This window comes from Symphalangus syndactylus, chromosome 7 (genome assembly GCF_028878055.3).
Source record: "Symphalangus syndactylus isolate Jambi chromosome 7, NHGRI_mSymSyn1-v2.1_pri, whole genome shotgun sequence".
NCBI lineage: Eukaryota > Metazoa > Chordata > Mammalia > Primates > Hylobatidae > Symphalangus > Symphalangus syndactylus.
The window spans coordinates 125,878,255-125,906,135 of NC_072429.2; the positions used below are offsets into that span (position 1 = coordinate 125,878,255).

Consider the following 27,881-nt stretch of genomic DNA (forward strand, 5'->3'; position numbering starts at 1 on the left):
ATGAGAAGTTCAACACTTCGTTATAAAAAAAAAAAAAGTGTCATGTTACATGATTTTGCCAAACTGTAGGCTAATGTAAGTGCTCTGAGTACATTTAAGGCAGGCAGTAGGTTAGGTGTATTAAATGCATTTTCAACTTAACATTATTTTCAACCTACAATGCGTTTATTGGGATGTAACCCCATTGTAAGTTTAAAGGCATCTGTACTTCACATATTAGCTTCAGGACATTCCTATGAGGTTGGTGTTATTATTTGAGAGTGATGATTCAATTCTCTCTCTTTCAGTGTTTCTGAGTAGGCCCATAAAATAAAGAACTTTTCTCTTCTTGGAAATATTAAGAGTATGCTAAAATCCTTAGTTTTCTCTCCCCTACGTACTCACTCAGCTCCAAAGCGCACTGGTATTAGAGAGATTAGCCAAGGAACCCTGAGCACATGCAGCCTAACTCTCTTCTCCAATCTCTTTTAGATCCAGCCACCTCTCGGGATACACACGTTTCTCTTCAACTGCGTGATGTGAACTGCGTCACATGGTAAGAGAGCTCAGCTATTGATCAATGGCTTTACCAGTCTTTAGTTCACTCAAATCTGGGAAAGGAGCTGACAGCCTATTTTGTCTTGGGGCCTAAGCAGGGTTCTCCATTCCAGATTCACCAGCGAAGGTCCACTGTCTATTTCTTTTCTTTCTTTTTTTTTTTTTTTGAGACGGATTCTCGCTCTGTCGCCCAAGCTGGAGTGCCGTGGCACCATCTCAGCTCACTGCAACCTCTGACTCCCAGGTTCAAGCAATTCTCCTTCTCAACCTCCTGATTAGCTGGGATTACAGGTGCCCACCACCACGCCTGGCTAATTTTTTTGTATTTTTAGTAGAGATAGGGTTTAAGAATCTTGGCCAGGCTGGTCTTGAACTCCTGACCTTGTGATCTGCCTGCCTTGGCCTTGCAAAGTGCTGGGACTACAGGCTTCAGCCACTGCACCCAGCCGGTCCACTGTCTATTTCTTAATTGTCTCAGAACTTGCAGGAAAAAATGGTGTAATGAATATTATACAATGTCAACCTTATTTTTATTCTACCCACCATTTTCTTCATAGCTTAGGTGTATTATTTTATTTTGAAAAATCCCAAAGAGGTGGACACTACTATTGTTTTAATTTTACAGATGAATTTAAAAATAGCAGAGATTAGATTACTAAAGTTGAGATTTATATAGCTAGTAAGAAAGAAGACTGAAATTTGAATCTATTATTCATTTGTTCAGTACTTTAGTATTGGACTAAAATAACAATAAATCCGTAAGTCCACTTTGGTACTATACTTATGCTTGCTGGCAATATATGCATAAAATAGTTATAGTTGCTAAGTGAAATTTATAGCTTAGAGAGGGAGACTATATTAATTATATATTAATTTAATGATCATAAAAGTAGTTATGTAATTACAAGCTGCAATAATGTCTTCAAAGACCATTCTCTTAATCACTATAGTATTACTATCTTGCCTTGACTTTGAGATTTTCTAGTGCTGGAATTAATATTATTTCGTCTTTTATTGTCTTGTTGAAACATTCCATCATTCTTATTTGATTGTTTTATTATGATCAACTGACATATAAGCAGACCTGAAAACCACTTCCTTGGGAAGATCATGATGGAGATTCTTGGAAATCTCTTTGCGATTACTGGTCCCCATCCTACTGCAGTATCATCCTTTAAGAGGGACAGAATTGTTCCTAACATCTAGATCATGAAGATGAATTCCCTAAAAGAGAATGTTAATTACAGAAAAAAATAAAAACTTAGAGGTCATTCATCTGAGCTTTTTATTATATCTTACGTTATAGAAAAAAAAAATCCCAAAGGCTCGGGGAGATTAAATAATCCATTGAAGATCACATGCTCTGTAGATGTAGACTATTAAGATTGGGACAACAGGCTCCCAGTCCAAATAACTACAGTATCTTTTAAAGCATTAACTTAAGTTCTTTAAACATTGAATTTAGCTAAAATCAGATCCACTCCTAAGAAGAAGTTGTGGTAAGGCAAAATTCTCAGTGTTCTTTAATTGACAGATGAGAAGAGTAACACAAGGTAGATATTTAGTTTTACCCTTGGAGTAATTGCCCAGTATGAAATCCCAAGTATATTATGTGATTTTTTCCCTCCTTTGTTGAAGTATAGAGAGTAGTTCTTTATAAGAGAGATAGTTAATTAAACATACGTCCTCGTTTGCTCAGCTTATTCATTTGTGAAAATAGGACAATGGTATACAACTATTAAGGATATGATGAGAATTAAGTGATGAAATGTATGTAAATGATTTAGCACAGTACTTAGTACATACAAAATATTCAATAAATGTTAACTTGTGTGGGTGCATTGTTGTTGTAGTGCTGTCTTCTCACTATATTTGAATATAGAGTTTCAAATTAATCATTTTAATTTTCAATATGAGGATGGGGGACAAGGAAGGAGGAAATGGTGCATACGTTTTAGCACAAAGCTCCTGATGGGAATTCAATTTCACTTCAAAACCAACTTCTTTGAAAATCACTGCTTTATTCTTAATTACATTTTCGTATCTATTTCTGTGTCTCACCTGAACTTTATATAAAATGTGTTTAAGAGTTGGTACACACAACAGTTAGAATTATCATAATTTGGCAAATGAGTAAACAGAATCAAGATTAGTAAGTGGAAGAGTGGTCTTGTCTAGACTTCAATTTTCTTTAGCCCTATTCAGCATCTCCTTTCTAGATGGTAGAACCAAGCAAAATACTATCTTCATTTCAGCCCCCAGGCAAAGCTTTTCAGCTTATGGAAAACTTTCCCCTAGTCCATTCAAATTCTCTGCCCACCCTCGCCAACCCCTCATTTCCATTTCGATTTTTCTGACTTCAGGTCCTGCTTGATGAAGGCAAAATGTTTTCCCCAGCAATTAGTTTAGCGGAAACTTCACATGTGATATTGTAGCAGACAATGTTTCATTATGCTTTCTCGATCTAAACAGAGAAATCACTGTTCCTGAAGGTGGCCAAAGCACACTCCAAAGGGTAGGGTTACTGAGTTACAGCCCAAGAATGGAGACCACAAGGGAGGCTAGACTCCATTGAGAAAATGCATCAGCGAGTGTGGGTACATAGGAATGCTTAACAAGAGATTTTATGATCAGCATCAATAGATGTGTGTTTTATGAATAAGAAGAATAAGGGTATTCATGTTCCTAAAGTGCTTCAAAATCTCTGGCTGAAATATACTCTCAAGATTTACATTCCCGGCTCTCCCTGAAATAATATGCTGTTTCCCTGCAGGAAATGTTGAGTCGGTTTCCACAGGCCCCCGCACACTGGTGAGAAATTATATCTTAATTGTTCTAAGATCCCGAAACTCTGTTTTGTAGCATTCCTTCAGCAAAGCAACCTAAAACCTGTAGTTAAAATTATTTCAGACTCTCCATGCCTGAAACATACAGAGTCATCAACTGTGAACTAAGTAAATACATAGTTTTCTCTTTGAGGGTAGTGGGTTTGAAGAAATAAACAGGTAAAAGAGTAAGAGAAAAACATTTTGAGTGGAGGGGTCAGATGATGGAATGACTTGAAGGCAAAAAGCATCGTGGCTGTTGGGACATCAACTGTAGGCAGCAAATGGCTGAAAACAAAGTTGCAGAAATAGGGGTCCATTCAAAGCACCTTGAATGCCAGATGAAATCCTAATCAACCAAAAAGATTGGCTTGATGTACATTAAGCTTGTGTTATACATTTACATCTATAATTTACATATTCTGCTAAATGATTTTATTAAACCGGAACTTCTATATCCAGCTTCATTCTTCTAATACTCCTTAATGTATTCCCAGATAAATGAAACTTTGAATTTATTAATGTTAAAATAATACTAATAATCAGAACAACTTGTAATTAGACTTATTTAATCATCATGATCTCACTGAGGACAAGACACCATTAGTTTTTTAATTTCTGCTTTTCAGATGGAAATCCTGAGGCTTAGAGAATTTAAATGATGTAGGATGTGGTATAGCATGTCTCCTTGAGATGTTCCTAGCTATGATCATTGATTTATTTGGAGGTCTTTGAGTGTTTCTTTCGGGGACTCCCCCTTGCATATATTTACTAAGTTATACTATACTCCAGGCTCAGCTTGTGGTCACATACTCACTTTACTTCTCCTCCTTCTAGATTTTTTTAAAAAATATAATCTACAAACCAACCTGATCTTCTGCATTGAGATCAAATTATAATATTTTTTAGTCAAGATGTTTGGCATTATGGTCCTTTTCATTTGATAAGTTTCAGCCTGATGTGTCTGGATAATTTTTTCTACTGATATTGTCTCCTGTCATGTTGATGATTTCCTGTACCTATGGGATGCCCTTGTAACCATAAGGCTCTAAAGGAATGAGAAGTTTAATGGAGCCATTTTTCCAAGAATTAGTGAGGTGGGGCATTTCTCAGACTTTGGAGAGATGGAGAACGCTGCCGCCAAAGAAAGGTACTTGGGTCATAAGGAGTACATTAAAAATGTAGCCAAAATAAACAGCAAACCTCACAATTTTGCCAATGTTTAGATTTGCCAACCTCTGAGAAAGCCTGCCTGCCTTCACTCTGAAGAGAGCCAAACATTAGTGATGGGGAAAAGCAGAATCCTTTGTATTCATACTTAGAGCTAGGATTTACCTATAGTTAACCCTGTACATGTAAATAGTTCAATCACACCACCCATTTTGCTACTTTCAGAGTGAGTAATTACCTCTTTGTGGTCTCCAGGGGACAGGAATTTGAGAGTTCCTTTATTCACATACAGGGCACATCACCAGGCACTGGGAATAAAACAAGGAAGAAGACAGACCTTTTGCTTGCCCTCAAGGATGTTACTGTCCAAAAGAAACTTAACAGAAAACAGGAATAGAAGTTCTAAGAGGCATTGTTTGGTCAATGTCATTTGATGTAATGGGACTTTGCTTTGTTTCTATTTACCTACCTTTAAGTTGTCTTGGTAAATGGATTTTCCAAGTTGTCTTTCTCTGAAAAAGTATGCTGTGAACATAAGAGGTAATTTTATTATCTTAGCTTTGTTTCTAGTTATGCAAAAGTAAATGATGAGGTTTTATATTTAAAATTTGGAAAGTTTAGGAGTGAGAGATAACTAATTCCTTCTAACCTCATCTCCCCCTAAATAAGGCAAATTTGCTTGTCTTGAAAGCAATTTTAGTTATCAAAACATTGGCCTTCTTCATGGTTTTTGGATCCTGACAACCATCAAAATGTGGCAAGCAGCCCATACCTGCCTGGCAGGAAGTTATATTTAGTACTGTGTGAAGCTTTATTTTCCAGTTTCAAACATACTCAACGCTTGTTGCTCAGTTCCAATACTCATGCTTCCAAATAAAGAGGGTTTCTGGAATTCTCTTATGACTGATGGATAACTTGACAAATTTTCTCACCAAGTTCAGAATAAGCTGACACCAACTCGTTCCCTACTATTCATAGTCAGTCTATTTTTGTTGTTTGGCCAGTTAAACAAGTCTATTTGTTGTCATTCCTTTGTCCATCAGTTCAACCAATGTCCCAAGGTGAGTCTTCCAGCATTTAAAATCACATAGAGAAAGGGGCGGGGGTGGAGGAAAGAGAGAAAGAGAGAGTGAGTGGAGAGAGAAAGAGAAAGAAATAATTCTGATGCAAGACTCAGCCAGTGTTTACTCAATTGTCTCACCACGACATGCAAAATGGTGCCTCAAAATTATATTAGAAATATGATGTCCCAGCATTCAATCATACTGTCAAATTTGTTTAAGAATCCAGAATTTGTCTCCATACTTTCTTTCCTTGTAGATTTGCTTTGTTCCTAAACATTCTTGAGCAGTAGTATGATGAAATCTAGGATCTCACAATATGCTAGTTAATTTCCAGCTCCTTCCCTCCTCTTCTGATTTCTCTACTTTCTTTTTTTTGAGACAGAGTCTCACTTGGTTGCCAGGCTGGAGTGCAGTGGCACAATCTCAGCTCACTGCAACCTCCACCTCCCAGGTTCAAGCTATTCTCCTGCCTCAGCCTCCTGAGTAGCTGAGACTACAGGTGTGCACCACCATGCCCAGCTAATTTTTGTATTTTTAGTAGCAATGGGGTTTCATCATGTTGGCCAGGATGGTCTCAATCTCTTGACCTCATGATCTGCCCGCCTTGCCCTCCCAAAGTGCTGGGATTACAGGCGTGAGCCACTGCGCCTGGCCTCTACTTTCTTAATAGCTGCATAAGCTTGGAAAGATTATTCAATATTTCTGATCTTCAGATCCCTTATATTATTATGAGAATAGTAAATTATCTGCTGCATCCATTTCAAAGGGTTGTTGTGAGGAATGAGTAAGATTACAAATAACTTTTCCAATAGATGTACTGAATTCATACCTCGAGTAAAGCAAGTACTCAATATATTTTGGATGGTTGAATGAATAAACGAATGAATGAGAGCAATATATAAAGGAAAATGTTGTGTACACTGTGAACTAGGGACACAGTTGTAGTTCTTACATGAAGAAAATAAACTGTAGGACTCGTCAAAGCCTTTTTTATTCGTAGTGTTTTCCATGAGGGAGATTGTTGCAGAAACATTTCCTAGGACTGGACTTCACAGAACATACTCTAGCTCACTGTGATCAGGCTGGTCAATGACAATGTAACAGACTCTTGACTTGGGCTTTGCTTGTTGCTCCAAAATTGTGAGTAGACTCCAACGCTGAAGATAAGAAATCATTAGTGCCCTAAACATCTATAGAGAGCTACAAATAATCACAGAAATCTTCCTTGGGTGTTCATTCAAAAGCACTTCAGCAGTTCTGCTATTTCTGACAATCAGCCCAGGCACCTAGTCACCTCCCATATCAATCAATGTAAAAAGACACTTGGAATGGGAGTAGAAGTAAGAGTAAATTTGTCAGAGTCTTGAGTTGGGCCAGTAGAATGTCCAGTGAAGTTGTCCTATAATTTTCTGAAGCCAAGAGGAGGGAGTGGCTCCGAACCACACATGGATATTGGATTTCTGCGTAGGCATCTTGCTCCACACTGGTGCCTACCTGTGCAGATGGGAAGGAAAGGAAAGTGGCAAGGAGGCAGAGAAAGCATCTGTACCCTTACAATTTGGTGAGACAAGAATGTATGAATTCCCACAGGTCAAATTATATTGAAGAAAGGAACCTCTCTTGAGTACAAAGAGCCACCTGTGGTGGTCTGGAGCCGGAGGACCACAGCATCAAAGGATATAAGATGCATAGCCAACTGGAGAACCTGAGCAATTAAAGAGATCCACAGTTAAATCTCACCCTTAACTGGTACTTGTGGAAGCCCTGCAAGGCCTGAAGGAGAGCTGACATACGCACCCCAGAGAGCCAGAATCTGGATCCCATCTTAATAAGGCCATGAAGACCAGTGGAGAAGAGGCAGAAACACCAATGAATAAGGAACATTCACATCTTTCTTCCCACATGCCTCTAAGTGCCAGTGCAGGCCCTACAGGCCAAGCTACAGGGAGAAAGGAGATGATGCAAAGGAACCTAAGTGGACTTTAATCACTAGAAGTGAGAAGATAAATCTATTGGAACCTCCCAAGATAATGCCAAGGGTCAAAGGGTGCTCAGATACATAAGGTAAGCCCTTCGGTACTTATAAATTAAAAAAAACAAAACAAAACAGTTGTGGAATGAAGTACCTTAGAAAGGATGAGTTCCCTGTCCCTGGTAGTTTGTAAACAGATGATGTAGAATGCAGTAGTGGGGATGTGGCCCAAGTTAAGTAACTTAGGTATCCCAGATGGTCATGACATATTCTCCACTTGACTCATATCTCATCCCAGTGTTCAGTTTTTCAGCCACTCTGCCCAGACTTCAAGGTGGAAAGAACTCAGCACTTACCCAGCCCCACTGCCTGTTTCCCCATAATATGCCCTCTAATTGTTCAGCATCAGATTTAATATCACCCAAAGAGTAACAAGTTGCCTGCACAAGGCTGTCCCATGTCTGGATAATTTAACAGCTAAGAATCATCCTCATCCTGCAGTGAAAGCTGTCCTTGAAGTTCCCATCTTGTACTTTTGATTCTACAGCCCAGCTAAAATTAGTATTAGCAAATATTGCCGGTGCCCTGACTTAAATGGAGAAATATGGAGTTATCTGTGTAGATGTTATAAAATTATAGGGAAAAAAAGCCCAGCCATTTCAAAATCACTAGTTATTTTATCATTTGACAGATACTTCCTACTAGGATGTTGAAATGTCTTCTGAGCTTAAATAGCATCCACTTTCAAGATTCATAGAAAGTCAGATAGCAAATATTTTGGGTTTTGTGGTCCATACATTCTCCATCACAGTGACATGACTATGCCATATTAACGAAAAAGCAGCCATAAACAATACATAAATGAATGAGAATAGCTGTAATTCTAATAAAACTTTATTTACAAAAGCAGATACCAGGTTGGATTTGACTCCTGAGCTATAGGAATAAAGTAACTTAATTCTCACTGGCAAAAATGTGTTGATTGTAATGGTTCCTATTTTGATGAATAAATACGTGTTTGAGCCTAGTTACGGTGATTTAAAATTCATGGTCTGAAACCGCCATTAATTTTGCAACAACCTAGGATTCATCCCATATTCTATTTTTCTGATGGTAGAGAACAGTAGAAATTTCAATAGACTTAGAATGAAACACTTTTAGGTTTGAGTCCTGCTTATGCATTTTATAAGTCTTGCCTACTTGGGCAAATTCCATAATCTCTTTAAGCTCCAGTTTCCTGATGGAGATAATAACACATGTGTTGCTGAATATTTGTGAGACTTCAACATTCTAAAGTATGTGGAAATTTTAAGTATAGATCTTGGAACACAATAAGGGTTCATAGTGTTATTTTCTTCCTGTCTTTTATCTTTTCCTTTTCAGTCCTTCTCTTCTTTCTTTCTCTTTTTCTTTGTCTTTCTCCCATGCAAAGTCTAGTTATTAGTGAAGTTCACCTTTCGATTCCAAGTTCAGTCTTCTTCTAGAAGCCTGGTTGGAATCCAGGGAGGCGGTGCATTTATGGGCTAGGGTAGGAATAAGGCAACATTCCGAGCGAAAAGTAAATAGAAACATTCAGTTGGAGGATGAACTTGCAGTGATCTCCAAAGACCAAAGAGAAGAGGCTGACGCTGAATTTGGGTCTGACCATATTTCTAATGCACTTCTCAGCAGAGCACTCCCACCTTTGGCTTCTCCCACTCATTTGAATGGCTCTAGCTTCTTCTAAACCATTTGTTCTCAAAATGTGTTCCCAGGACAAGCAACATTGGCATCATCTGAGAACTTGTTAGAGAAGCCAATGCTTGGACCACATTCTAGACCTACTAAGTCAGAAACTCTGGGGGTGGAACCCAGAAATTTGTATTGTAATAAGCCTTCCAGGTCACCCTAATGCATGCTCAAGTTTGAGAACAACTGCCCTTCACCGATTTTACTTCAGGTGTCCCCTCCTACACCAAGGAAAAGGCAGCCTTGAAACTTGGCATTAGACTGTCAAATTTTCTTAAACAGGTGTCCTCCCATGTGAGCCTTAAGTTAGCAAATGCTCTAACTAAATTCAGTACCCCAGGCTAGGATCCTGATATGGGTCAGGGATGTTGATTTAGCTAACTTGTTTCTCCAAAAAATGCTTTTGAAGTGTCTGAGTTAAATAAACATTTGCAATAAACTCAAAATTTATTACTTGGCCTCTTTCATCGCGTCCTTATCAAAATCCTCTCTTGGAGCCTGTTCAAAGGAGATTCGGAAGACAAGGCAGGCTTCTAACTCCTGCTTCCCAGGTCATAGGATTCATGTGCTATGAGAACCATACTGCTGCTGCATGCTTTCATCACTCTGCCCCATCCCCTGAATTTAGAGTAAACATTTCTTCTTAATAAAAATGAATATGAGAAAATTTTAATGTCCACAACTGTCCTGCAAGGTATAAGATTTTTTTATAGATCAGGAAACCCAGGCAGTGATTGGTTACTAGAGTAGATGCTGTTAATTTCACACTCCATGTTCCCGAAGCTTGCTGCTGAGTTCAACTGAAGCTTACAGCTTTTTACTTCAAGTGCTTCTCAACCCATCAGACCAGAAGCTGGAAACTGCCAGGGGTAGCTCTCACACAGTGAGAGAAAAGAGACAGGGGATAAATATCCTAGCTGGCCTCTCCCTTGGCAGGAAAAATCTGAGGTTTACACAGTGACTCAAATGGTCCCCAGAAGGATTGAACCCCTACAGTGGCAATGGCTCATTCGGACCCTCTTTATTGCTTTCTCTCCCTTCTGTCTTACTTTCCTCAGTTCCTTCCTTATTTCAGATCAAATTTCAAATAAATTCTTGTGCTCAAGTTTTTGTTTCAGGATCTACTTCAGGAACCCAAAGCAAAGTAGTTGGATGACTTGATCAAGGTCGTACATATATTACATGAGTGCAAAAGTAATTGCAGTTTTTGCATGGTGGGACTTTACCATTTGATATTGGAATACGTTCTTATAGAAATGTGGTTATGTTATACATCATTTTAATGGACATTTCTCAATTTATTTTTTTTTATAAGGACTTATTGCTTGTTGTTTATTTTATGTTTATTTTAGACCATGGAAATAATATCAGACAAAAAGCAGATTAGAGCAATTTTCTTATTCGAGTTCAAAATGGGTTATAAAGCAGCAGAGACAATTTGCAACATCACCAATGCCTTTGGCCCAGGAACTGCTAATGAACGTGCAGTGCAGTCATTGTTCAAGTTTTGCAAAGGAGACTAGAGCCTTGAAGATGAGGAGCATAGTGACCAGCCATCGGAAGTTGACGAAGACCAATTGAGAGGAATCATTGAAGCTGATCATCTTACAGTTACACGAGAAGTTGCCAAAGAACTCAGTGTAGACCATTGTATGGTCTTTTGGCATTTGAAGCAAATTGGAAAGGTGAAAAACTTGATAAGTGGGTGCCTCATGAGCTGAGCAAAAATCCAGAAAAATCATCATTTTGAAGTGTTGTCTTCTCTTATTCTATGCAGCAACAATAGCCATTTTGCAATTGGATTGTATGTGCAATGAAAAGTGGATTATGGGCCGGGTGCAGTGGCTCATGCTTGTAATCCCAGCACTTTGGGAGGCCAAGGCAGGCGGATCACGAGGTCAGGAGATCAAGACCATCTTGGCTAACACGGTGAAACCCCATCTTTACTAAAAATACAAAAAAATAGCCGGGCATGGTGGTGGGCACCTGTAGTCCCAGCTACTCGGGAGGCTGAGGCAGGAGAATGGCGTGAACTCGGGAGGCAGAGCTTGCAGTGAGCGGAGATCGCACCACTGCACGCCAGCCTGGGCGACAGAGTGAGACTCCATCTCAAAAAAAAGAAAAGAAAAGTGGATTTTATATATGGCAACCAGCAATGATCAGCTCAGTGGCTGGACTGAGAAGAAGCTCCAAAGCACTTCCCAAAGCCAAACTTGCACCAAAAAAAGGTCATGGTCACTGTTTGGTGGTCTGCTGCTGGTCTGATCCACGGCAGCTCTCTGAATCCTGGCAAAACCATCACATCTGAGAAGTATGCTCAACAAATCAATGAGCTGCGCCAAAAACTGCAGCGTCTGCAGCTGGCGTTGGTCCACACAAAGGGTCCAATTCTTCTCCACGACAACGCTCAACTGCACCTTGCGCAACCAGCACTTCAAAAGTTGAACAAACTGGACTACATAGTTTTTCCTCATCCTCCATATTCACCTGACTTCTCGCCAACTAACTACCACTTCTTCAAGTATCTGGACAACTTTTTGCAGGGAAAACACTTCCACAACCAGCAGAATGCAGAAAATGCTTTCCAAGTGTTTGTCGAATCCTGACACACAGATTTTAATGCTACAGGAATAAAGTAACTTAATTCTCACTGGCAAAAATGTGTTGATTGTAATGGTTCCTATTTTGATGAATAAATACGTGTTTGAGCCTAGTTATGGTGATTTAAAATTCATGGTCTGAAACCGCCATTAATTTTGCAACAACCTAGGATTCATCCCATATTCTATATTGCAAAGAAAGTGTAAGATTCTGGTGTTGAGTTTGAATACTTCATTCTTGTCGATATTCCCCAAGGGCCTGGCATTGTGCAAGCATGTAAGAGATGATGGGGCCTTATTTAGAAAATCAGTAGTTGTTGAATTCTCACCTTCCCAAACCCCTCAGCCTTTTTAGAGTAAATTAAATTTGACAATACACTTTTGTATCTCCTATTACTGTTGACTTTCCCAACATCTATATGACATGCACAGGACCATAATACCCAACAGGAAATACGTTCTTAATTTGTTGAGTAAATGAGTAAATCACGTAGTACATTTCACAATAGACAATAGGGGCCTAAAATTTTGAATCACACCAAAGATCACACTGCTGATTAACAACCCAGCAGAACTAAAAGTCCCACATCTTCAGGACTGATTTAGTGTTTTTTCTATTCTATCTTGTCATGCCCTTTAGGGGTAAATGTTTTCCCAATATTTTTCCATCACTGGAAGAAAAGTTATATGGTTGAAAGCAATCTATTATTATGAGTACCACGCAAAGAAAGTAACTGTCCAGAGCAAATTTATAGTGAAAAACTCTAGTTTGTGTTTTTGAACAAATAAGGTCTTTTGGCAGCTGAATATGAAAGATGTGATGACTGGTACAGCCTACACTCAGAGCAGATCGTGACCAGAGGACAACTATAAGCAAGAATCTTTGGGGGCTGTTAGATTCTTCAGGCCACACCACTCTGAAATGTTGACAAACTCTTATAAAATTCTCTTGTCTAGGAGTCAGTAAGCATGTTTTAGCTATCTATTAGGTGCAAAGCCCAAGGCTAGACACTTCTCAAAATGTATGTGTGATAATAAATTGCTCTATATCTTTTTTTTTTTCATCTGCTACTATCCCAAATACAGGCCTCCATCCTAATGTGAGACACCTAATGGTGTAAGACATCTTATGAATATTATTGAAATAGAAATAGCTCCTAATCTGAAGTTTGCATTAGGTTTTTGGTGAATACACTTTATCAAGTTATAGAAGTTCTCTTTTGCAGTTTGTTGAGAGTTTGTCATGAATGGATATTAAAACTTATCAAATAATTATTTATTGAGAATAATCATAAGATTAAAAAAAGTGTTAATATAGTAAATTACTTAAATTAATTTTCTAATGGTAAACCAGTATTAATAACCTCGGGAGAATAAAAATCCTAGTTGGTGATGACATATTCTCATCTTTATTTACTACTGGAGTAGGTAGGCTGATATTTTGCTTAGGTTTTTGTATATGTGTTCAGGAGTGATATGGCTTATAATTTTCCTTAGTTCTTTTCGTTTTGTCAGATTTTCTTATCAAGGTTATTCAAGCCTCATAAAATGAATTTGGAAGTGTTCCCTTTTTTTCTATATTCTGGAAGAGTCTATTTAAGATTGGAATTGTTTGTTCCTTTAATATTTGGTAAAACGTATCCAGATAACCATCTGACATAGAGTTTTCTTTGTAATGAGATTTTAAACTACCAGTTTGATTTCTTTAATGTTTATAGGAAAGATCAAGTTTTCTATTACTTATTAAGCCAGATTTGGTAAGCTTTGTATTTATGGGAATCTATTTTCTCTATGCTTTCATGTTCCTTGATATAAAGTTGTTCTTAATATCCCCATTATATTTTTAACCTATTCCATAACTGCACTTACATTCCTCTTTTTATTTTTGACCAATTTTTATCAAGCATTTATTTATTTTATTAGGTTTTGTGTGTGTGTGAACCATTTTTTGGCTTTGTTGAATCTCACCATTGTATACTTATTTCCTAATTTAGTGTGCCAAGTGTTTCCTAGGGAGTACCTAGTGAACCACAACTGTGGAAGGGGCAGGAAGGGAGCAGAACTATGCAGAGGGAGATGTTGAGTAACAGTGCCGGCCTTAAGAGAGACCTCACCAATCCCTGGGGAGCTCTGGAGCTGAAGTTACCCATCAGAATTTTCCTGTGTCAGACCAAAATGGCTGGGCCTGTGCACACTGTCTTGATCAGTCATTGGATATGGGCTGCCTCAGGAAGGGGCAAGGCCTTGAGAGAGATACCTGCCTGTGTCTTAGACAGTCTCAGAAGGTGATGCCAGCTATATGCTGTCAACTAAAAATACTCCTAGCAATTGGAGAAAATATCTTTCCTTGGAGCATCACCTTGTTCAATAAACCTTCATTGTGTTCATCTTTAGCTTTTCCCATTTTTTTCCAGTGTCTTAAATTAGATGTTAACCTTATTAACTTTCAACTGCTTTTCTTTTCTAATATGAATATTTGGGGCTAAAATTGTGTCTAAATGCTACTTTAGCTGCATCAAACAAGTTTTGGCATATTTATCTTTATTATTGTTCAATTCTATGTATGAGTTACTTAGGAACAAATTTCTGAATTTCAACACATAGAATTTCATAGTTACATTTTTATTATTTCCCAGTTGATAGAATTTGCAATGAGTTTTCTATCTTATAGCTAAAGTGACAGTTCCAAAGTGGAAAACTCTTCACATCACTTCAAATATTCAAACCCATTCAAGGGCTCCCCATTGCCTCCAGAATAAAGTCTAAACTATTAAATGCACTTTAAAGGCTCTTGCTGATATGGCTTGAACTTACTTCTCCCTCATCACTCCTGCACCCTTTTGCTGTCATTTAACCCAATTATTTTTTTATGTCCTCCATCTAGCCAAGTGTGGACTTGCCTTCAGGCCTATTGACCTTTCATAGACCTTGCGCTCTTTTTTTTATTTTCAGAGACTCTTGCTCTGTCACCAGGCTGGAGTGCCATGGTACAATCCCCGCCTCTCCCGTTCAAGTGATTCTCCTACCTCAGCCTCCTGAGTAGTTGGGATTATAGGTGTGTGCCACCATGCCCAGCTAATTTTTGTATTTTTAGTAGCAATGGGGTTTCATCATGTTGGCCAGGATGGTCTCAATCTCTTGACCTCATGATCTGCCCGCCTCGCCTTCCCAAAGTGCTGGGATTACAGGCATGAGCCACTGTGCCTGGCCTCTCTTTTTTTTTTTTTTCCAAATTTATCCTCTAGGTATATTATAGATATCTCTACCTTTTGAAATTCTTCTTATGTAGCCTTGGATAAAGCAGGTACCTTCCCTCTGTGTTTCCATGGTGTTTAGCTCCCACACACCTTACCTCATCATATTGAAATTGCATATTCAAGAGACCACATCTTTTAATTAGACTCTAAACTCCATGAAGGCAAGAAACACATACATATATATCTAATTCTCTATTGTATTTCTAATGCATTACTTAGTGTATGTAGGTATTCAATTTATATTTATCAAATAATAACAGATACCAATTATTATTTACTATTTGTTAGAAATTGTGCAAAGGTTAGTGTGGTAGGCAGAATAATGGCTTCCCACAGAGGTCCATATTCTAATTCCTAGAAACCATGAATATGTCATGTTACATGGTAAGGGAGAATTATGGTTGCAGATGTAACTAAAGTTGCCAACTCATCATCTGCCCATGAAAGGAAGATCTTATCTTGTATTATCTCAGTGAGCTCAATGTAATCACAGAGTCCTTACAAGTGAAAGGAGGGGACAGAAGAGTCAGTGCTGGAGTGAGACAGCATGAGAAAGTCTCAACTGGCCATTGCTGGCTTTGGAGAGAGAAGGCTACCATAATCCAAGGAGGGTGAGCAGCCTCCAGAAGCTGAAAAAGGCAAAGGAATGGACCGACTCCTAGAGCCTCCAGAAAAACTGCAATGTTGTAATTGCCTTATGGTGAGCCCACTGAGATCTATTTTAGACTTTTAACCTCCAGAAATATAATGACTTTTAGTTGCTTTTTGTTGTAACAGCGTTAGAAACCTAGTACGGATTCTGGTAGCTAGAAGTGGGGTGCCGCAGTAACAAATAACTAAAAATGTGGATGTGTCTTTGGAATTGGCCAAGGGGCAGGGGCTGGAAGAATTTTGAGTAGTGTGTTAGAAAAAGCTTAGATTCTCTTGAACAGACTGTTAGTAGGAATATGGAGTTAACGATTCTGCTAATGAGGACTCAGAAGAAAGTGAAGGACACAGTAAAACATATATGTGTCATTTCACAGACTGCCTAATTGTCATATGTAGACTGTTGGTAGAAATATGAATATTAAAGGCACCGTTGGTGAGGGTTCAGACAGAAATGTTATTGAAAAATGGAGAAAAGAGGGATCTTTGTTATGTACTAGCAGAATGTGTACTGGAATTACGTCCCAAAAGTAAAAATTATAAATGATGAACTTGATATTTATCTGAGGAAACTTCCAAACAAAATGTTGAAGTGTTAGCTTGGCTTTTACTTGTTACCCATAAGAAAATATGAAAAGAAAGAGATAGATTTTGGGAAAATGTTCATCAAAAGGTCTCCAGAACTTGATGATTTGAGAAATTCTCAGCCTATTTACATAGTTAAGAGACCTCAGGAAATAGTCTAATAGGTAAAAGAGTAACACATTAAAAAATTAAATTGTTCTCTAAAATTGACCTGAGAATTTTGAATTACAGGGACAGTCTAAGTAGGTGGTTTTAAGGGATCCAGAAAGAAGAGAATTGTAAAAAGTAAGAGAAGATAGAAAAAGAGAGGTCTAGTAATATGCTGGAAGCTTTGAACTGAGGAGAAAGGGTAGTCAGCAGCAAATTTCGAAAAGCTGGAATGACCCAGGGATACAGGAATTGAAGTATCTAATAGCCATTATTGAGTTTTTTGTTATGATGCCCTGTAGAATGTTTCCTGCCCCAAAACTTCAGTCAAATATGCTGGAAGGAAGGGACCATGTAAATTCTACAGGACCAAAAAGGGACACTATTTGAATTAGGTGAGAGAGAAAATAAATCAGAGAAAATGGGACAAAAGTGATTAGAAATTCCTGAAAATGAATTCCCAGATCTTCCTCTGAAGATCTTGGAAAGAGCTGGAAGAAGGTTATGATGGAGATTACTTTGAGTTTCCTTCTTTATGGGATATCAAGTCTTGAGGTGAAGTTGTTTGAAGAAATAAAGGACAGGGTGACATCAGTAACCTGTTATACTGAGGACACTCAGGCATCAGATATCTGGATCCACTAGGAAAGTCACATCAAAAATGAGCATTTGTTTCATTTGATTCACCATAAAAAGGAAAATAACAATGGTGTCTGTTTCATGCATACAGATGTTCATTGCAGCACTATTCACAATAGCAAAGACATAGAAACAACCTAAGTGTTCTAAATGACAGACTAGATAAAGAAAATGTGGTACATGTACACCATAGAATACTATAAAAAATAGTGAGATCATGTCTTTTGAGGGAGTATGTATGGAATTGGAGGCTATTATCCTTAGCAAACTAATCCAGGAACAGAAAACCAAATACTGCATAGTCTCACTTATAGTAGGAGCTAAATAATGAGAACTTATGAACACAAGGATGAAAAAAACAGACATTGGGGTCTACTTGAGGATGGAGGGTGGGAGCAGGGAAAGGAGCAGAAAAGATAACTGCTGGGCTTAGTATCTTAGTGATGAAATAATATGTACAACAAACCCCTCCCCATCACATGTGTTTACCTATGTAACAAACATTCACACGTACCCCCAAACCTAAAATAAAAGTTAAACAGAAAAAAACACAATGGTATCTGTTTGGGATACTCTAGTTCCATTTCTCACTACTCTAGTACGTAGGAGTTTAATCTTAGAACCCTCCCTATGTGGCAGTAACCAAACTCTAATGCATTTCGGAGAGGATGCAACTTGACGGAAACAAGTGAATTGCACAGAGTCTCAATTGCTGTAATGTGTTCACTTTCCTCCAAGGTTACTAGAGGTTTAGACTGAGATGGCACATTCACAACCATGTGGTTAGAGAATTAGTTGTTTGTACTAAGTTTTCTAATTTCTGAGACAGTCATATGAGTGTGTTTTCCATCCCAATACAGAAGTAGTGGTTCCAGAATTTTTTGTCTCTCTCTTTCTCTGATTTATAAAATAAGTAGGTATTCACAGGAAGAAGTCACTCATCCTCTCATCATCTTAATGCTATTATCCTTGTTTATTTGTATCTTAGCTTTTGCATTCAATCCCATTTTATATAGTTGTGACCCTGGTACGCATAATATCATATGTTATACTATTTTTCTCTTAACATTGCGTTACAAACATTTCCTCATATTTTCACATTCTTCATGATTATTACTATTAAACTACATAGTACACCACAATTTGCAGGCCACATAGGACCATCAGGTTGTATACAAGTTGTTATTATACATAATGCTACAATAGACTCTTTTATGCCCTTACTGTTTCCTTGCTGGGATTTCCTTAGCACAAATTCATTGGAACAGAGTATTTGGTTTAATTCATTAATGCATCTTTTTCAAGTCATCTTAACTACTGTTTCTTGATGGACAAGACAGGTATTAAAATACAAACACATTAAAAAGATCTTGGGTTTGCTAGTTATATTGCTTAATGAAAATGACTGCAGTAACCTTTAAATATGATATACTCAACTCAGAGGACATGATTTCTTCCATATATTAAATACTACCTTTGCTGAAGACATCTTACTTTTCCAACCTTTGCTTTTAAGAAGTAGTCTGGAGTGGGTGACATTTATTTTTGTTGATTTGATTGGTTATTGTTATTGATGGTGACATTCCTTTAGAACTCAGATCATCCTCAAAATCGGTGTGCATTTGCATTTACTTTTCACAAAATTGCTCATCAAGAATGTTCTAGAAAAAAATAGCTGGCTGGTATTGGAGACAGCTGTTAACTCTACTCTAGAAAATAGTGTGTTTGGTAACTGCAAAGACAACTAAAAGCTGAAGGAGAGTCATCTTTTCAGTTCTGTTTTTTGCCTGAGATAAGCTTGTTGTTAAGAAACACATTGGTTTAGACGCTAGTCATTTACCACCCTTTGATGGCTCTGACTTAGTTTGGAGAAATTAATCAGTAGAACTTGGTACTGGATGATCATCCATGGAGACCAGAATGAGATCTTTTTGTAAAATGAAGAATGAGATAAATGAAAAGGGATCAGTTGTTTTATGTTTACTATGTTTATAGATGTTGACAACAAATTTATACAATTTAAACAAATTTATAATGGTTAAACAAATCTCCTGTAGTCTTTTCTCAGCAGCAGTTTCCCTAGATAGTCTCATCCTCATATCTGTTCTCAGACCTAGTGCTACTTAAATTACTAGTAATTTAAATTATCCCTTTTACTCATTGTATGCTTCCTGTGGGTACAGAGTTCATATTTTACTTATTTGAACCATATATGTGCCTTAGCACATAGCAAACCATAGAAAAATTTTTCGAATGTGTGAATCAGAAGTTTGCCTACATCAGTAGTAGTAACTAGCCCTTCAAATTTCATGGTTCACTTTATTTTTTCAAAATGAGTTTGGTAGCCAACTGGGCTACAAACTTTTATTTCTTCAAAATTAAATACATAAAGCATAACAAAAACTTATGCTTCCAGTCAGTTCTTACTGGACACGAATACCTGCTGAAAACAAGTATGAACTGAAAAAATTACAAAACAATAACCTGAAATCAGGGAGTGCACAAAAACAGGCAGATCCTATAAAGGAGCTATAAAAACCTGGAGAAAGGGATGTCATGGGGTGAGTTAGCCACTATGTACGGTTTTTAGCACTGCAGAAGAGTGAATCAGTGCCGCATAGTGTAGCTAACACTTCAACAGAAAATATGCAGTCTTTCTGACAATATGACACAGTTCAGGGCAACCAAACCCACTGGAAAGTGAGTAGGTAAAGGATTTCTGGAAACAAGACAGGCAGAGAGAGCGAGTCAAAAATGTTAGCTCGTTGCCGAGTATGTTTGTATGAGGCAGACTCAAAACAACACGGATTAAGATAAAAGCACTAAACAATATTGCACTCAAGAAACAGGCTTTGTAGCTTTAGTACAACTAAGTTAATTTACGGTTCAAACGAAAACATTAACATATTTGAAGGAATACCACAGAATTTAGAGTTCAGAACATGGCTCAACATTATTTAATATATAACTGGGAAAATGTAACATTTTCAAGAGAAAAGGTAATCAACGAAGGTAAAATCCAAAATAACTCCAGTGTTAGAAATAACCGTAAGTGGACTTTAAGGTGGCTATTATTACTGTTCTCAGTGACATAAAGAATAATGTGGTCAGAATAAGAAATAGAAACCATAAAAAGAAATTTAAAAATTATAGAAATAATAACTTAAAAATTTTATTGGATGGAGTTACAAAGATGAAATGGAAAAAAATCAGTGAACTTAAAGATAGGTCTGCAGTCATTATCCAATCTTAGGTAAAGTAGGAAAAAAGGTTTTTTAATTAATGAAAGAACAGATTCTTAGGGACTTGTGGGACATACCACATGGTCTAACATGTGTAATTGGAGTCAAAGAAGGTGAAGAATGGGACAGAAATTTTATTTTTATAATGACTAAAACTTCCTCAATATCATGAAAGACTTAAAGGTATCAATTAATGAAGTTTAGTAAACTCAAATAGGATAAATACAAATAAAAAATACAGAGATATTATAACTGAAATGCTGACCAAAGAGAAAAGATATTTCTAGAATATTTAGAAAGCAGTCAGAGAAAACGAACATGTTGCATATAGAGTGACAACAATGTATAATGACAGCTGGCTTCTCCTCAGAAACTATGGAAATTAAAAGACAGTGAAATATGTCTTTATAAAGCACTGAAAACAAAAACAAAAAAACTGTCAATGTAGAATTCTACATCCAGTAAATGTGTCCTCCAAAAAAACTTATTTGAAGACATTTTTAGATAAAGAAAAACTGAGAAATTTTTGTCAGTCAAAAATTTTTGTCACAGATATAAAGAAGGTATTTCTCACTAAAGAAAATGACACTAGGAGGGGATTTAGATCTTCAGAAACAAATGAAAAGTAGTAGATATTCTAAATATCTCTGCAAATATAAAATAACATTTTATCTATTATTAAAAAGGGTATGATTGTTTCATCAAAATTTTGACATTTTCTTGTGGGTTTATAATATTATAGAGACCTTACAAAGATATGACAATTCTGATAGAGAAAGAAATGGATCAGTATGGTTGCACATTTTCTATATTTTATGTGAATTAAAACAGTATTAATTCTAAATGTATTATGAAAATTAAGATAGTATTTTGTAAATTTTAGACCAATCACTGAAAAATTTATACAGAGAGGTGTGAAAAGAACTTCAGCAGATAATATGCTAAAGAGGAAATACAGAAACCATTAGAAGGCAAGATCCATTAGAGAAGGGATTTTTTTTTTTATTTGCTTTATTCCTACAATAGTGCCTGGTATAAAGCTGATGCTCAAAAATCTATTTTTACATAAATAAATGAATGAATGTATTATGCCTCTGAAAATGCTTTTTACAACTTAAGGCATAATTGAAAAAATTAGAATTATATATATAGATATATTTTGAAGATGTGCAACTTAATTTTTTTGATATACATATCCATTATGAAATAATCATCACAATCAAGCTAGTTAACATATCCAACACATCACATAGTTACCATTTTCTTTACTTTTCTTTTGAAAATGGTATTAATGTACCCTTAACTTAGGTTCTTTTTTCTTCTTTATCTCTTTTATAGGAGATAAATAAAGGCTTGGAGGAAATACAGCATAATACTATTGGTTATTTCTGGAGTGTGGTAGGGTGATAAGAATATGGGTGATAAGAGTCAATATAGTATAGTAGTCAGAGGTACATACCTGAAATCAGACTGCTTGTGCTAGATTCTTGTCACTACCACATACTAGCTGTGTATCTTGAGGCATGTTTGTTGTTCTCTCTGAACATCCATTTTTCTATGTATAAAATGAGAACAAAAGCACCTAAATCAAAAAGTTGTCAGCAGGATTTAATTAAAAGATACCAACAAAGTGCTTGATATAGTTCCTGGCACATAGTAAGTACTCAATAAATACTAAGTTTTCCCCCAGGTTCTAAGTTTTCTGTAATGTTATTATTGTTATGCTGCTCTATTTCTGAAAAACCCTCTTATGATCATACACATAGAAAATATAAAAGAATTGACAAAATAACTTCTGGAACCAATAAGCAATTATAGCAGAGTTGTAGCATGCAAGGTTAATATACAAAGGTCCAATGGCTTTCCTATATATCGGTAATGAACAAGAGACATTTGAAATTAAAAACATATTGCTGTTTACATTAGCATCAAAATGAATGAAATATTTAGCCATAAATCTATCAAAATATGTATAAGGTCTATATGAGGAGCAAAAACTCTGATGAAAGGTATCAAAGAAGAACTAAATAAGAGATACTCCACGTTCATGAATAGGAGAACTCAATATTGTCAAGATGTCAGTTCGTCCTAGCTTGTCCTAATGCAATTCCAATCAAAATCCCAGGAAGTTATCTTGTGGATATCAACAAAGTAATCTGAAACTTCCTATGAATAAACAAATGACTCAGAATAGCAAACCCAGTATTGAAGGGAAAGAATAGAGCAAGAGGACTGAAATCACCTGACTTCAAGACTTACTATGAAGCCACAGTGATCAAGACAATGTGGTATTGGCCAAAAAAAAAAAAAAAAAAGGATCAATAGAAAGCTCATAAATAGACCCACATAAATGTAGTCAATTGATCTTTGACAAATGAGCAAGGGCAACACAACTGAACAAAAATAGTCTCTTCAACAAATGGTACTAGAACGATTGGACCTTCATGTGCACAAAAATGAGTCTGGACACAGCTCTTACACCCTTTACAAAAATTAACTCAAACTAAATTACAGACCTAAATGTAAAACACAAAACTGTAAAACACCGAGAAGGTAACAGAAGAAATTTAGATGATCTTGGGTGTGAAGATGAATTTATATATGCAAGCAAAAGCATGAAAGAAATAATTAACCTGGATATTATATAATTGATAAGCTAAATTTTATTAAAATTAAAAACTTCTGATCGGTGAAAGGTAATGCCAAAAGAATGAGAATACAAGCCACAGAATGGGAGAAAATATTTGCCAAAGACACACCTGATAAAGGACTGTTATCCAAAATATACAAAGAACTCCACGATAAGAAAACAAATGCCTTGATTACAAAAATGGGCCAAATACCTTCACAGACACTTTACAAAAGAAAATATAAGGCAGTGGATAACCATATGAACAGATGATCTCTAATGTATGTCATCAGAGAAATGCAAATTAAAACAATGAGATACCGCTACATACCTATTAGATTGGGCAAAATGCAGAACACTGATAGCACCAATGCTGGCAAGGATGTGGAGTTACAGGAACTCTCGTTTATTGCTGGTGGGAATGCAAAATGTTACAGCCACTTTAGAAGTTAGGGGGAGGGAAAGCATTAGGAGATATACCCAATGTAAATGACAAGTTAATGGGTGCAGCCCACCAACGTGGCACATGTATACATATGTAACAAACCTGCATGTTGTGCACATGTACCCTAGAACTTAAAGTATAATAAAAAGAAAAAAGAAATTAGTTTGTTTCTTACAAAACAAAACATACTCTTACCCTATGATCCAGCAAACATAATCTTTGGCATTTACCTAAATGAGTTAAAAATGTATGTCTGCACAAAACCCTTCACACCAATTTATATGAGAGGTTTATTTAAAAATTCCTAAACTTAGAAACAACCAAGCTATCCTTCAATAGATTAGATAAATAAAATGTGACATATCCAGGCAATGGAATATTTTTAAGCACTTAAAAAGAGATAGATAGCTCTACCAAGCCATAAAAATACATGGAAGAACTTTAAATGTATAAGTGAACTTTAAATGCATTACTAACTGAAAGAAGCCGATCTGAAAAGGCTACATATTGTATTATTCCAACTATCTGACATTCTGGAAAAGGCCAAACTATGAAGACAGTAAAAAGATCAGTAAAAAGACTCCTCTAGGAGTTAGTGGGGAGGAGGGATAAATAGGTAGAGCACAGAAGATTTTTAGGGCATGAAACTATTCTGTACTACAGTAATCCTGTATTACTGATATTACTGATACTACAATGGTGGATACATACCATTACGTATTATCAAAATCTATAGAAAGAACAACAGCAAGAACGAACCCTAAACTCTCAACTTTGGGTAATAATGATTTGTTAACTTAGGTTCATTGATTTTAATAAATGTATCACTGTAGTATGTCATGTTCACAGTGGAGTAGGTCAGACGTGTGGGAACAAGGGGTACAGGGAAACTCTGGTTATTCTGTACAAGGGGTACAGGGAAACTCTTCTGCTTAATTATTCTGTAAACTTAAATCCGCTCTAAAAAAATATAGTTTTTTGTTTTTTTTTTAAAACGTGGCTTGGAAAAAATGTGGGTCTTGTTTTCTACAAAAAGGCGGAATATACAAAGAATCAGGAATATTTAAGTTTGAGAACAGGATGACTCTGCATTCTGGCAGTTAAACTCTGAATTTACGTATTCATTGATGGCTTTTAGAGAAGCGGATGTCATGGAAGGCATATCCACACCTATCAATTACTTGCATTTACTATCCTATAGAACATATTTGGAAAAAGGCAGTAGTTCTCAAAGTGTAGACCTGGACTAGCAGTGCCAGTATCACCCAGGAACTCCTTATAAATGCAAATTCTTGGGACCTGCTTCAGATTTACTGAGTGAGAAACTCTCAAGATTAGTCCCAGCTATTAGTGTTTAAAACTCTCTCAGTGACTCTAATGTTTGCAAATGTTTAAGAACTACTGTCTTGAGATATGCAGATGCTGCATTCAACTCAGTTACTATCTGAGTGCTTCACAGTGTATCCATCATTCATTAACGGTCTGTGGTTGCATGCAACAGAAACTGTTCCAGACTGACTTAAGTAAAACAAAACAAAACAAATCTACAGGAAGTTTATCTGTGAGTAATTTCCAGAATCAAAGAGGGAAACAACTAGACCTCAGGAAGAGTAATCAAAGAAACAGAATTTCATAAGGGGTGTTTCAAAATTGACATTCTTTCAACTGCCTTCTATGCAAGTGTGATTTACTGGGAGTCAGAATTCTAGAACACAGTCACCTAGTGGCAGAGAGAGGAGGTGCTGGCACTGTGACTGATAGTCCCAGAAGGCCCATATTTAGTGGCAGTTTTAGGGACATGGGCAGCAGGGCAGGCAAAACACTCCATTTCAACTTTAAGGAGGCAGCGTGACAGAGTAGAAGGTATGTGGAGTTTGACATTAGACATGTCTGGATTTCAGTCTCTCAACTCTGCTGCTTATTACCACTGGACTTTGGAGAAATTACTTAATCAGCCTACACATCAGTTGCAAAATTAGCTAGTTTGACATGAGGATTAGAGAAAACGTAGACAAAGGAGCTGGCACATAGTAGGTAGTGACTTTCATTGGGCACTATCACCAATCTTTGAATCATCAACTATTGTTTATTTCATTTCCCACAGGTTTAGAGAGGGCTCCTTGGATACCATCTAGATACTAGCTGTTACCCAGTGGTACCCTAGGGGTCAGAATAGGCTAATATTCTTCCTAACATGTCTCATACTTCCAGAGATTAAATTCAGTTGTAGAAGATTTGTCTGAAGGTGAGGGAAAGTAACCTTTGAAATAAAGTCATTAAGAGCTGGCCTTTCTGCTGTATTTCAGCAAGGGGAATGAGTCACCATTTCCCTACCTACATGTATGTGTAAATACAAAGCAAGGTTAGGCAACTACTTGCTGTTGCTTTATTCTCTGTGGCCCTAACCTGCTTCTATGGCAGCAGCTTGTGAAATGGTAAAAAATGCAATGATTGCATGACCTAATTCAGGCCTGGTGCTTCAGGAAACATGTATGGGCCTCTCTGTGTCATACCTACACTCAGAGCCCTAGAGCAATTGAAACAGATCCTTGTGGAAATGAATTCAGAGCCCTACACCTACTCATTACATAACTTGAGGTTAAAGAAACAAAGCCCTGTGGATGGGTGTGCCTGGGTGTGTGAGCCAGAGAGAAATACACAAGATACCTAGAGCCCAGCCCTACTCTTACTAAGCAGAAAAGGAAATCCAGAAAGGACCCCTTTGTCATGTTCTCTGCTCCAGAGCATCCTGTGAGAGAAGAGAAGAGAAAATTAACCTCTACTGTATGTTAGAAAACAGGCTTGGTGATGCTGCTAAGGTTATCTCAAACTTTACAACAGTTGTCATTTTTTGAGCTGAGCATGATGAAGTAACAATCCTCAGATCATGAATGAAGAAACTGAAGCTCAGGAAAATGAAGTCAAATTGCTAATGAATGGTGGTGGGCAGCTTGTAACTGAGATCTGTGTGGCCGCAGCTCCACATTCTAGCTCAGCACCTTGCTGTCAGTGAGAGAGAGACATGGTCAGGCTTCCAGTCCTGTTTTGCTCTATCCCAGTGAGATAGTGTGAGATGAGAGTCAGATTGCCGTCACTCTTACTCAATAGACATTCACAGAACACCAGAAATGAATTTTCTTTCCACTGCATCTTTCTGGAGTAGAAAAAGATGTGCACCATTCTCAGCCAAAAAATGTAAGGGGCTATATATTTGATACAAAGAGATAAACGTGGAAGCTTCTCATGCTCATCTTTATCTTTGTGCAGGATTCTCAGCAAGAAAGAAAGAAGAAAATAGACTCAAAAGGCAGAGGACTTTGCAGGAAGTTTTTTCTTATTGTTTATTTTTCAATCTTGACAATGACCATGAAAAGATAATTTAGCCAATGTCCTCTGAAGTCCAACGTGTCAGTGTCCTATCAAGCCAGAGAATGGATGATCCACACCTTAAAATAATTCCTTCCTTCCTGTATTAATGAACTCATTTATTCACTTAAACACAATAAATATTCATTGATAGATAATTACATGCCAGACATATGCTCATTGCAGACACTCCAGAGATAATGAAGAGCTAGACCTTAAAAACCTCTGAGTCTAGCAGTGAAAACAGCAAAACCTGGTCAGTGCTACAGATACATGCAGGGCACTGGAAGACCGCAGAGAGTGGCTCCTCCAGGAGTGAGATCTCACAGTTCTAAGAAGTTGTGACAGTACTAGAGTTAAAAGGCAGAGAGTGACAGCAGCAGGGGACAGAGAAATATATAGAAGGGCAGTGCCTCAAGCAGAGGCACCCTGTGCAAAAGCAAAGAGGCAGGAGAGACTTTTCACCTTCTAGGAAAGAGCAAGTAATCTAAAAAATTAGACTAGGAAATTTGAGGAAGAGACAGGAGATAAAGTTGGAAAAATAAACAGCTAAATCTGGAAGGAAGTTAAGGATTTTCTCAGGATCCCAAAGTTTGGTAAGTGGTAGGCATGGAATTCAACTCTTTTGGCTCACATTATAGAGATATGCCCATGATACAAAGTCAACTCTTTCAAAAATGTGATCCTTGACCTTCAAGGGTGATTGAAAGCTGCTGAAAGAATAAAACCTTATTACATTTTCTCGTGGTAAAGCCATATTAAATCATACCTTTTGAAGTTGATATATTCTATGATGATTCTTCTGAGTGCTATACAATCCACATTGTTGACCAATAGGAAGCACTGAATAATCTCTTAGTGTTTGACTGAAGTTAAATTAAGAACTTCCAAAGGCCATGACTCCCTTGCCCATCTACTATTTGCCTATTCACTTGCATACATGGTTAGATTCCACATGCGCCCTACTATTTAGCTTCTCCTTCTCTCTGCTTCTCTTTTCCTACTAGTGCACTCTCTCAGAACATGT

General features: G+C 37.2%; 1 long non-coding RNA gene across 1 annotated transcript in view; it reads left to right on the forward strand.

Annotated features, from left to right (window-relative positions):
* Positions 1–27,881, forward strand: part of LOC134737143 (uncharacterized) — a 517,224-nt gene that overhangs the window by 123,469 nt on the left and 365,874 nt on the right. Inside the window, exon 2 of the long non-coding RNA XR_010121777.1 lies at positions 472–535. This is a non-coding gene — a long non-coding RNA (uncharacterized lncRNA). The remainder of the gene's footprint in view (positions 1–471; positions 536–27,881) is intronic.